The sequence below is a fragment of the Denticeps clupeoides genome, chromosome 12 (assembly GCF_900700375.1).
Source record: "Denticeps clupeoides chromosome 12, fDenClu1.1, whole genome shotgun sequence".
NCBI classification, from domain to species: Eukaryota; Metazoa; Chordata; class Actinopteri; order Clupeiformes; family Denticipitidae; genus Denticeps; species Denticeps clupeoides.
The window spans coordinates 20,097,163-20,106,568 of record NC_041718.1 but is presented as its reverse complement, the minus strand read 5'-3'; the positions used below and the strand labels follow the sequence as shown (position 1 = coordinate 20,106,568).

The window sequence follows — 9,406 nt, the reverse complement described above, 5'->3', positions numbered from 1 at the left end:
AAAAACAACAAGAACAACCAACACAACCACAGACAAAAACAACAAGAACAACCAACACAACAACAACAGACAAAAACAACAACCACAGAAAAAAACAGAGACAAAAACAACAAGAACAATTAACACAACAACAGACAAAACAACAACCACAGACAAAACAACAACACAGCAACCAGAGACAAAACCAGCACGAACAACCAACACAATAACCAGAGACAAAAACAACAACAACAACCAGAGACAAAAACAACAATCAACACAATAACCACAGACTAAAACAACAAAAACAACCAACACAATAACCACAGACAAAAACAATAACAACCACAGACAAAAAACAACAAGAACTATATGCTTTTAATTGCACAGAAGAGGAGAGCGCTTTATGCTGCTGCATTAATAACCATCATTTAATCTGCGAAGATAAATGCATCTGCTATGATGCATCCCATTGCTGAGGAATAACACAAATTGATTTTTTTTCTCATAAAAAGTCATGATTGGCCACTCGACGAGCAAGTCCAAGCACGGAATGAGGCGCTGGCCACTCCATGCCAGTCCCGCCCGCACTTCACTTTACAGAGGATGATAACGGCAGCAGCCAGCAGGGTCCCGAGAATTGGAGGCAGGGCCCCGGGTTCAGCGCTACCCGCCAGGAACCCGACTCCAGCCTCCCTCCATCCAATTTCCACAGATCCGCCTCCTTCCACAGCTATTACCTTCGCCGCCAAGAAGTGGAGCGACTTGGCGGGCGGCTAACCTCGCCATGCCGCGGTGGGTCACGCCCGGCTGTGCCCCTCTCCTGTGGGTAAAGAGTGGAACTCTGGGGACAGCGGCAACAGCCGGCAACAGCACACGTACACAGTCTTGTGGCAATTAGGGACGGTGTGACAGAGCTAATGCGGGGGACTGGGTGTCACATGCAGTGTCTGAAGCAGGCCGCAGGCGTCGACTCGTGAACAGAGGTGACAGTCTGAGGGACATGGAGAGTAGCGGGTAGAGGTGTGGGGGGGGGGACAGGAGGAGCGGAGATGGGACAGGAATTCGCCTCCACTTCGTCTCCCTCGCCTGGGCGCGGTGGCCACTGACGGCGGCAGCCACACGCAGGCGGGGAGAGCGAGTGAGTGAGTGAGCGAGCGAGCGAGAGAGAGAGAGAGAGAGGAGCAGCAGCAGCTTCAGCATCAGCATCGGCGGCCACACCGCGCTCAGAAATAAAGAGCCGGGGGTCTCACGCACGCAGACCCTCATCTGCGGCTCGCCGGGACCGGGCCGAGCGACCGGGAGGGGGGGAGACGCGCCGCCTCTCCGCTCACGGTAGGGGTGTCCGCCTCTTTTCGCGCATGTGGCGCATTTATCGAATGCGGAGGTTCGTTTTTTTCTGAGGTTTGAGTTCAGCGGCCGCTTGATCAACAGTCCGTCCGTGAGTGTGTACGTGTGTGTGTGTGTGTGTGTGTGTGTGTGTGTGAGTCTCTTCGGTATGCTGGACACACAGAGACAGAGAGCAGCACTGATAGTTTTTTCCTTCACCATGACGATGGCAGAAAGAGAGTGTGTGTGTGTGTGTGTGTGTGTGTGTGTGTGTGTGAGTGTGTGTGTGTGTGTGAGACATTTGTCGAGGACGCAAGGATAAGATCACCACTAAGAGGAATTTGTGTGTGTGTGTGTTCTGTAGAGGATGCATCTGTCATTCCATCTCCTCCTCCTCCTTCTCCTCTCTTCCCCCACTCGGTCCCTTCTCCCCCCTGTTGCTACGGCGCCGCTGCGCCCACGTGCCTCGTTTGGCGGGTTGCGTTGGCACGGCGAGCCCGCTGCAGACGCGGCCCTAGGGCTTCCAGAATCTGACTTCTCCAATCGTACTGCTCCGCCACAGCACAGGAAGCTTCGCCATGTGTGTGTGTGTGTGTGTGTGTGTAGGCGGTGTGTGTTATCAGGTGTCCCTGCCCAAGCGTGCGAGGGAGAGGTTGGCACTTTTCCTGGAGAGTCGATCCACAGCGTGGCGTGTGTGGGAGCAGCTCCTGGGCAATGCTGTACGCGGATGTGTGTGTGTGTGCATACACCCATCAACACACGCAAACACCCCCCCCCACACACACACACAAACACACACACACCATGTTCATGCGTAGACGTGATGCTGGTCCATGCTAAAGGGATCCAAAACCGCTTTATTCGATTATTTATGTGCTTGGTTCATTATTTTTGTAAGCGCCGTGATTCGCTGTCCACTGAATGCAAATTTCCAGGATGAGTCACATCAGTGTGGCCTCGGTGCTGCACTGACACACACACACACACACACACACACACACATCAGGAGATGCTACGGCCAAACGGTGACCATGTTTTCCTGTGCAAGTTGAAGGAGGTCATGAAGCAAAGGCGGTGAAATCGTCCCGAACTCCGGATTTAATCACATGACTGGGCCTGCCAGGTGGACTGGAAGGATCGCTTCATCGCCGATCAGCGTCCGGATGCGTAAAAAAAAAAAAAAAAGCGGCGCCACCGTGGCGAATTCATCCAGGCCGAGTGCAATGAGACGTAAACCGCGCTCGTTAAAACGATCTGATCTGATCTGGACGATCGGCGCATCAACAAGAGCAACTTCTGCAGAGTAAATGAATCCGTTCTTGTTAAGCAGCACTTTGCTGAGTGTGTGTGTGTGTGTGTGTGTGTGTGCTTCAGGTCTGATTATCCTAATAATAAAACCCAACTGTCCTCTCATTCTCGATCATCTGTCATGATAGCGTTTGACAGATTCCACCATCTTCCTCCGCTCGAACCGTCCTCCGCTCCTCCCCAACAGCGAATCGAAGAGATTCATCACGCCCCTATTAGATTAGATCCTAATTCAAAAAATGCTAATTTAAAAGTTCTGCCCGTCTCCAAACCGGGCGGACACCTCGGTGAGAGCCATACATCACTTTTTCATTCCACCGGGACGCTTGCATCTCATTCCGCAACCTGCTGAAGATTTATTCCTCCTCTTTTCCGGCTTTCACACGTCTCAGCGGCCGCAATCCGACTTCCATTCCTCTCGGCGCTAGGCCAGCCCCTCGCCGAGGCTCTTCCGGTCGCGCCGATGCGGAGGGACTATTCATCCTCGCCCAGGCCCAGCCCAAGGTGCCGCATCTCCAGTTCCGGGCAACGAGGAAAAACGAATTGCTTGGCTAAGGACGCTAAGCGCGTGAGCCGCCCGGCAGCGGATGCGATCGCTCGGCAGAATTAACCTCCTCCGGAGGTTCGCTGGGCCGAAAGCACACACAAGCTTTTAAAAGATAACCGCGGTGTGCTCAGGTTGAGTGCTGCACTCCACATCTTTGCCATCATTTTCAGTCTTGGACAAATGGCCGCCATGACACTTGACCATGGAGCCGGGGCACGCTCGTTTAGATCGGGACTTGTGAGCCATTTACTACCGCGAAGCCTGGGAGTCCAGACACCATCTCTTCATGAGGCTCAACAGCCGTCAAACCGTGACAATATCCGGGACCGAGAAGGGAATCCTCAAACCAACCATCACACTCGACACAACATGCCCTAAAGTCAGGTATGATGTTCACCGTGCGGCTAAGTAAAACGTACATGGTGTTATAAATCCAGAGCTGAATCTGTGAGGGTGTCAAAATGAAAACCGTAAAATGTGATGTGGTGTGACTTCCCGGTTGGGAAATTTGTGAGATTCGTTGATGCATTTAGCATAATGTCAGGATCTGTAATGTATCAGGTGTTGTTGGTTAAATGTAGGATCCAGACCATCACAAAACCTGGAGCCACCAGCCAATAGCATTTGGGGGAAAATGGTCCCCACGATCCCATCCCCAACGTGTCAAAACGATCCCTGTATCTAGTGTTGCCAAAACCAACGTCCCTGCAGCCCCAGGTTTTAACAAAGCCCCATTTCTATGCTGTATTGCGGCAGTATCTGTCCCCCCTTCCACCCCATACAAAGTCCCTCCATCTTCCCAGTCCCCGCCTCCCCGCACTTTGATGTCTCCATTACGAAGGTAAGTGCATGAGGACGCGCGGCGTTCCAGCTCCCACAAACATCTGTCATGATCCCAGTGAGTTAGCCTCGCTAACAAGGCTCCGGCGTGGGGAGGCAGATGCCCGCGAGGGGGATTATGGGGGGGTGGCCTCCCCTCCCCTACCCGATGAAGGGAGTCAATTCAGACAGATGTGCTCTGTGATTCCGAAGCTGAAGGATTCTGGACGATTCCGTGGAGATTAGAGGTTCTACAACCAGGCCCAGAAATAAAGATATACGGTTCCTGTGGGAAGGTGTTGTGATTGGGTGGCCCGATTTGGTGCAATGACAAATTGATCGAAAAACAAAAGAAATGTTTCTTGCATGAGTGACAGAACGGCGCCCTTGGATGGAGAAAGTTTTATTGCTTCGGCTGCACGGGTCGGACCCCGTTCGGGGTCCCCGAGGTGCAAGCGATCATGGCCGCCTGTCCGAGGGCGAGTGAAGGCCATGTCACAACACCGCCGATCACTCACGCCCATGCCGCACATGGCTGCCGCTTGAAGCGAAGACGAACGACGGGCGACAGGCAGAAGACAAAGACGCTTTTTTGCATTACATTTACAGCATTTACCAGACGCCCTTGTCCAGAGCGACTTACAGTCAGTAGTTACAGGGGACAGTCCCCCCCTGGAGACACTCAGGGTTAAGTGTCCTGCTCAGGGACGCGATGGTAGTAAGCGGGGTTTGAACCTGGGTCTTCTGGTTCATAGGCGAGTGTGTTATGCCACTAGGCTACTACTGCCCTGCTCCTCCTCTTTCATTAAGTGACCGACGGTCTCACGAATACGAGTGTTTCATGTCACATGTGCGTTGCTTTGTACCGGCGTCAGAGAGAGCGGCCGCCTCGATGGGAATTGCCGAGCACATCGGTCTGACACTTTGCGGCTCGTAATGACTGCGAACGGCGCATGGCGGTTAGAAAGCCTGAGTGCGATATCTTTTTGCAGCTCATCGGAAACGGTGCCTATAAACCTGATGCTTCCATTGCATTCTCGTCCCTTAATATGGCTTTTTTTGACAGGAGGGGAGGGGGTGGCATTTAACGGCCCAACACTCGGAAGGGGTCTGTCACATTTTACTACCTCGGCTGCCCCGGGAATCTCACGTCTGTTTTATATGTAGGGGGGAAGAATGACAGCGCTGACGATGACTTCGTTCAAAGAGACGAGACAAGACGAGAGCAGAACAGACAGACGTCTGAATTTATTTTTTTTCCGTGATTGGACGGTTGGAAGGGCGTCTCTTGCTCTTCGTGTTCAGCGGCTGCTCCAGCCCTCAGGTTGCGCATGAGATAATAGACTTTTCGGCGTAATCAAGCCATTGTGTGGCGAACATCAGAGCTTGGCTCCTCCGCGTGATGCACGAACGGATCCCTGCCCCTGCTTCCGCGACGGCAGGCCTCCTCTCCCGTCTAATTACCGGAGCCGATTCTCGCTCTTCCCCAATTACGACTAATCTCATCCATTGTGCAATCGCACCATCAGACTCTGTGCCCCGAAGACTTGGGTGTCAAAGCAATTGAGCGTCTCAGAAATTCATTAGAAAACAATGAAATTTGCTGTCAGAGCGGCATTGATCACACGAAAAATTGTTTTCTTTGCAAAAATATTTGAAAGCTTGTTAAATGCAGACACGTGACATGTCAATGAAGCTTCATTTAAAGGTGGGGGAAAGAGGCAATAATCAGATATTAGGATTGTTGTTAACTGATCACCAGGACAGGAAAGGAGTTCTGACTGTAGTCATATCTGTGCAGGGCAGCACTGTCAGGTTTAGAGATCAGTTCTATATACATATTTTTACACAAATAAGTGTATATTCAGGAAATGACTATATTAATATCATTCAAATTACCAGAAGGGTTAGGGGGATACACTTTTAAAATGCACGTGAGTGCACGGAAACATGAGGCCTTAGACTGAAAATCTCACGGCCTGCAGATATGAATATGCAAACGAGCGCCAAATATCTGTACGATCTTAGTGGTTCCAGGCCTCCGTGTACCATCACGAGGTACAAAACTGAATAATTTATGCCATCTTGCAGTTAGAGCAGCGCGGCGGGCCAAGGTGAATCTCAAGTCGTCAGTGGGCATCATTCCTCATCTGTCCGGTCGTGCACAAACCCGCACGAACATGCAATTCTTCTTCTTTTGTCCGTATCATAACCGCCTGAAAGCATCACCTCCCCTGCGGATCTCGTTTTATCGACAGACGACGTGTGGCTCTGACCTCCTGACATGTGGACTTGAAGGAGGGTGGGGTCTCGTATATCAGGTTTTAATTAGCGGCGGTTTTTACCTGCTGGCCGACCCATAAGTCTGTGCCCCTTCCTCAGGCCTGTGGACAGGATTAAATAAAGATCTCTCGGCCCAGCTGCACCGCAAGATCAAAAGAAAGAAGGCGGCGATCAGCTAATGAAGGCGAGGGCGCCCAGCACCCCAGCGGCCAAGGCGCCCCCTCGTCTTCCTGCAAGCGTGGCGTGCTCACAATCTCTCTCCGTTCTGCAAAGAAGCAGCTCGTTTATACCTGCATCATATGCAAGGCCACAGAATGCAATTACGGGCTCAGGCCCTGCCGATGGAGATGATAACGGGGAAAAAAGTGCCGCGAATTGTCAGGGCTTTTTCATTAGCATGCAAGTCACAATGCACCTCCTGCTGGCTGCTCTGTACTAAAAAGTAAATATCGCATTTAATTACGATGACGTGTAAAGATTAGTCGCTAATCTGACGCGGTGTAGCATATGAAATTGTACATAATATCAGGATACATTTGTGTAGGGTTAGGTTTAGGATTAGATTTAGGATTTGGGTTAGGTTTAGGGTAAGGTTTAGGGTTTTCGGTGCTAATGACAGCGATCCCATCGCTGTGTACCATATGAAATTGTCTATAGTTTCAGTGTACATGTGGGTAGGGTTTGGTTTAGGATTAGATTTAGGATTTGGGTTAGGTTTTGGGAAAGGGTTTTCGGTGTCAGCAAACAGTGCATAGGTGCTGTGTACCATATAAAATTGTACATAATGTCTGGATACATGTGGGTAGGGTTTGGTTTAGGATAAAGGTTAGGTTTGGGTTAGGGTTATGGTTGGGTTCGGGGTAAGGATTAAGGCCTAAGTTTGCTATTCTGACAAAGCATGATGATCTGTCGAAACAACGGCACTGAACCTGAATGTTTACCAGCTGCCTCAAAGCAGGAAGCATCAGTATCCATCCTGCCACAGTTGCCGATGCCATTATACACAACATCACCCCGACGTGCTCCGTCACACGGCCGCCGCATGCTAATTACAGAGTTGCCGCCGCACCAGGGGACACGTCCTGCCGTACCCAAGGACCCGTTTACGGCGAACAGATTGGGTGCGAGGCGGGACGCTTATTCTTGTTGCTCGCACATCCGCTTGACTAGGCGTCAGCGTTGGTGCGCCGCCTCCCCCGGGGTGTCTCGGCGGCTCTATTTATCTACGGCCAGATTCACACCAGCGGCCGAGCACACCTGTAAACACACGCAGGGATCAGATAAAAAGAGACGGCGGTTTTCCCCCCTCTGGTCGGTGTCAGCAGGAATAAAGTCCCTAACGGCCGACGCAAATTGAATGTTGTTGCCGCGGCTCGGGAGTGCTGCCGGAAAAAGGATGGAGCCCTAATGAGCAGAAGCCCCTCCCCAGGCATCACCTGACATCAATGGCTGGTGACAAGGACGGCCGGTGCGCCGCGCCACGTGGCGCCATGTTGTGATCCGGGGTGCCACGGGCCATCTGTTCCCGGCGAGGGTTTAAACGCCACTTCCCCGTTGTCACCCTCGTCCTACCAAACGGCACAGATGGTTCCCGCCCAGGCCGGTGCACCTGACCACATCGGCGCAACGTCAGCCCATCTTTCCGTGTTCACACCGCGGGGTCCAATTAATTTCGTTTTTTTTTTTATGCAACTACCAAACTGCATATTTAATAATAATAACCTGTATTCATTTGAACTCGCTCCATGTTTAATCTCAACACTGATGATGACGATGATTCATCATCGGCGTGCGCTTACAGCGCTCCTTCATACGTGTCTCGTTTATGAAAATGAAGTTAAAGGATGATTCATGCGCGAGTTGTAAAGCGTTTCCTGGACAGCCAGGGCAGAGACCCCCACAAACCCGGCATTCCCAGTTCACCGCGGTACTATGAAGAATTTTTTCACATTAATAAGCATTCATTTTAACTGTAGTTGTGAGTGTGACTTCCCTGTACCGGGGATCGTGTTTAGCCTGCCCAGGAATTCTACGTTTTTTGAGGCCACGCCCCATGCTGAGAAATACCTCCCAACTTGGGCAGCATCACACACACACACACGCGCACACACACACACACTGACACATTGAATTTTGTGTTCAGACAGTAATAAAAAAAGATCCATAATTCAGATAAGATGAAGACAGCAGAGTGGGATTTACAGGACAGGACGTAAATTCTGTGCAAAGCTGTATAATTTCACACGGGTTTTACTCTTTGAGGTACATTCCGGTGAAAGCAGGTCGCGTGGATAGCCAGATTGGCTCCCTGGAAGTGTCCTCCTGGCGAGACGGATCCGGCGAAGGCAGACGGAATGAGATTTAGCAGCCAGTGGCGACCCTCTCCCTCCCTCCTTTAATCACTCGGGCCGGGAGACGTGCAGCAGCTGCGTTGCACCGCTGGTTTCATAAATCACATGACCCGCCTCATGCATTACCGGGCACGAGACAGAACAAAAAAAAAAAAAAACAGGTGATTGGAAGTATTTTTTTTTATTATTATCCGGGAACGTGCACCGTGCAGATGGGAAGAGGAGCGGGTGACCGTAAAGGCGCTTCCGATGCCAGGCCCGGTTCCCACCACCCTCTGCTTCCCTCACCACTTAGCGGGCCGCACGGTGCCTTATCTGATTCATGGGGCCATTTAAACGAGAAATTAAATTACATTATATTCTTCAATACACTCATTTCCCCCCGAAAAAGAACACGAGCCCTGGGCCATTCATTACAGCCCCACAGTCCTGGTCCCAGCGCTTCCTGATTTACATTCCACCAACAGAAGGAATAAAACACCGGTTTTAAAACACGGCTTTCGGGCTTTGCCCGAAAATCCCCCCGAAATAATAGGAGAGGCTCGAGAGCGGGAATCAGGAACTCTGCACACGAAATGCATCACGCCTCACACTAAACACCTTTAAATGTGGACCACGTGCCGACATCTCCTCCAGCAGCAGGCTGCCGGTCAGGACGCCTGCGGCGAAGCTGTTGTGTCCCGGGTGGGTTTCTGGGAGGTGGGCGTGTTATCTAACACACACACACACAATACAACTAGCATGCCAACGAGAGGAGATGGAGCTGTGCTCAATCCACATAAACTCTACA

At 51.3% G+C, this 9,406-nt stretch overlaps 1 protein-coding gene across 2 annotated transcripts in view; it reads left to right on the top strand.

The window, feature by feature from the left end:
- The first annotated feature begins 1,081 nt into the window (after positions 1–1,081).
- Positions 1,082–9,406, top strand: part of lrrn2 (leucine rich repeat neuronal 2) — a 35,351-nt gene continuing 27,026 nt past the window's right edge. The window contains exon 1 of one of the 2 annotated variants that reach the window (XM_028999430.1): positions 1,082–1,314. The gene's annotated coding sequence lies outside the window, so the exon portion shown is untranslated. Of the gene's footprint in view, positions 1,315–3,170; positions 3,548–9,406 lie in introns of those variants that run through there. The other variant, XM_028999432.1, reaches the window with a different exon arrangement.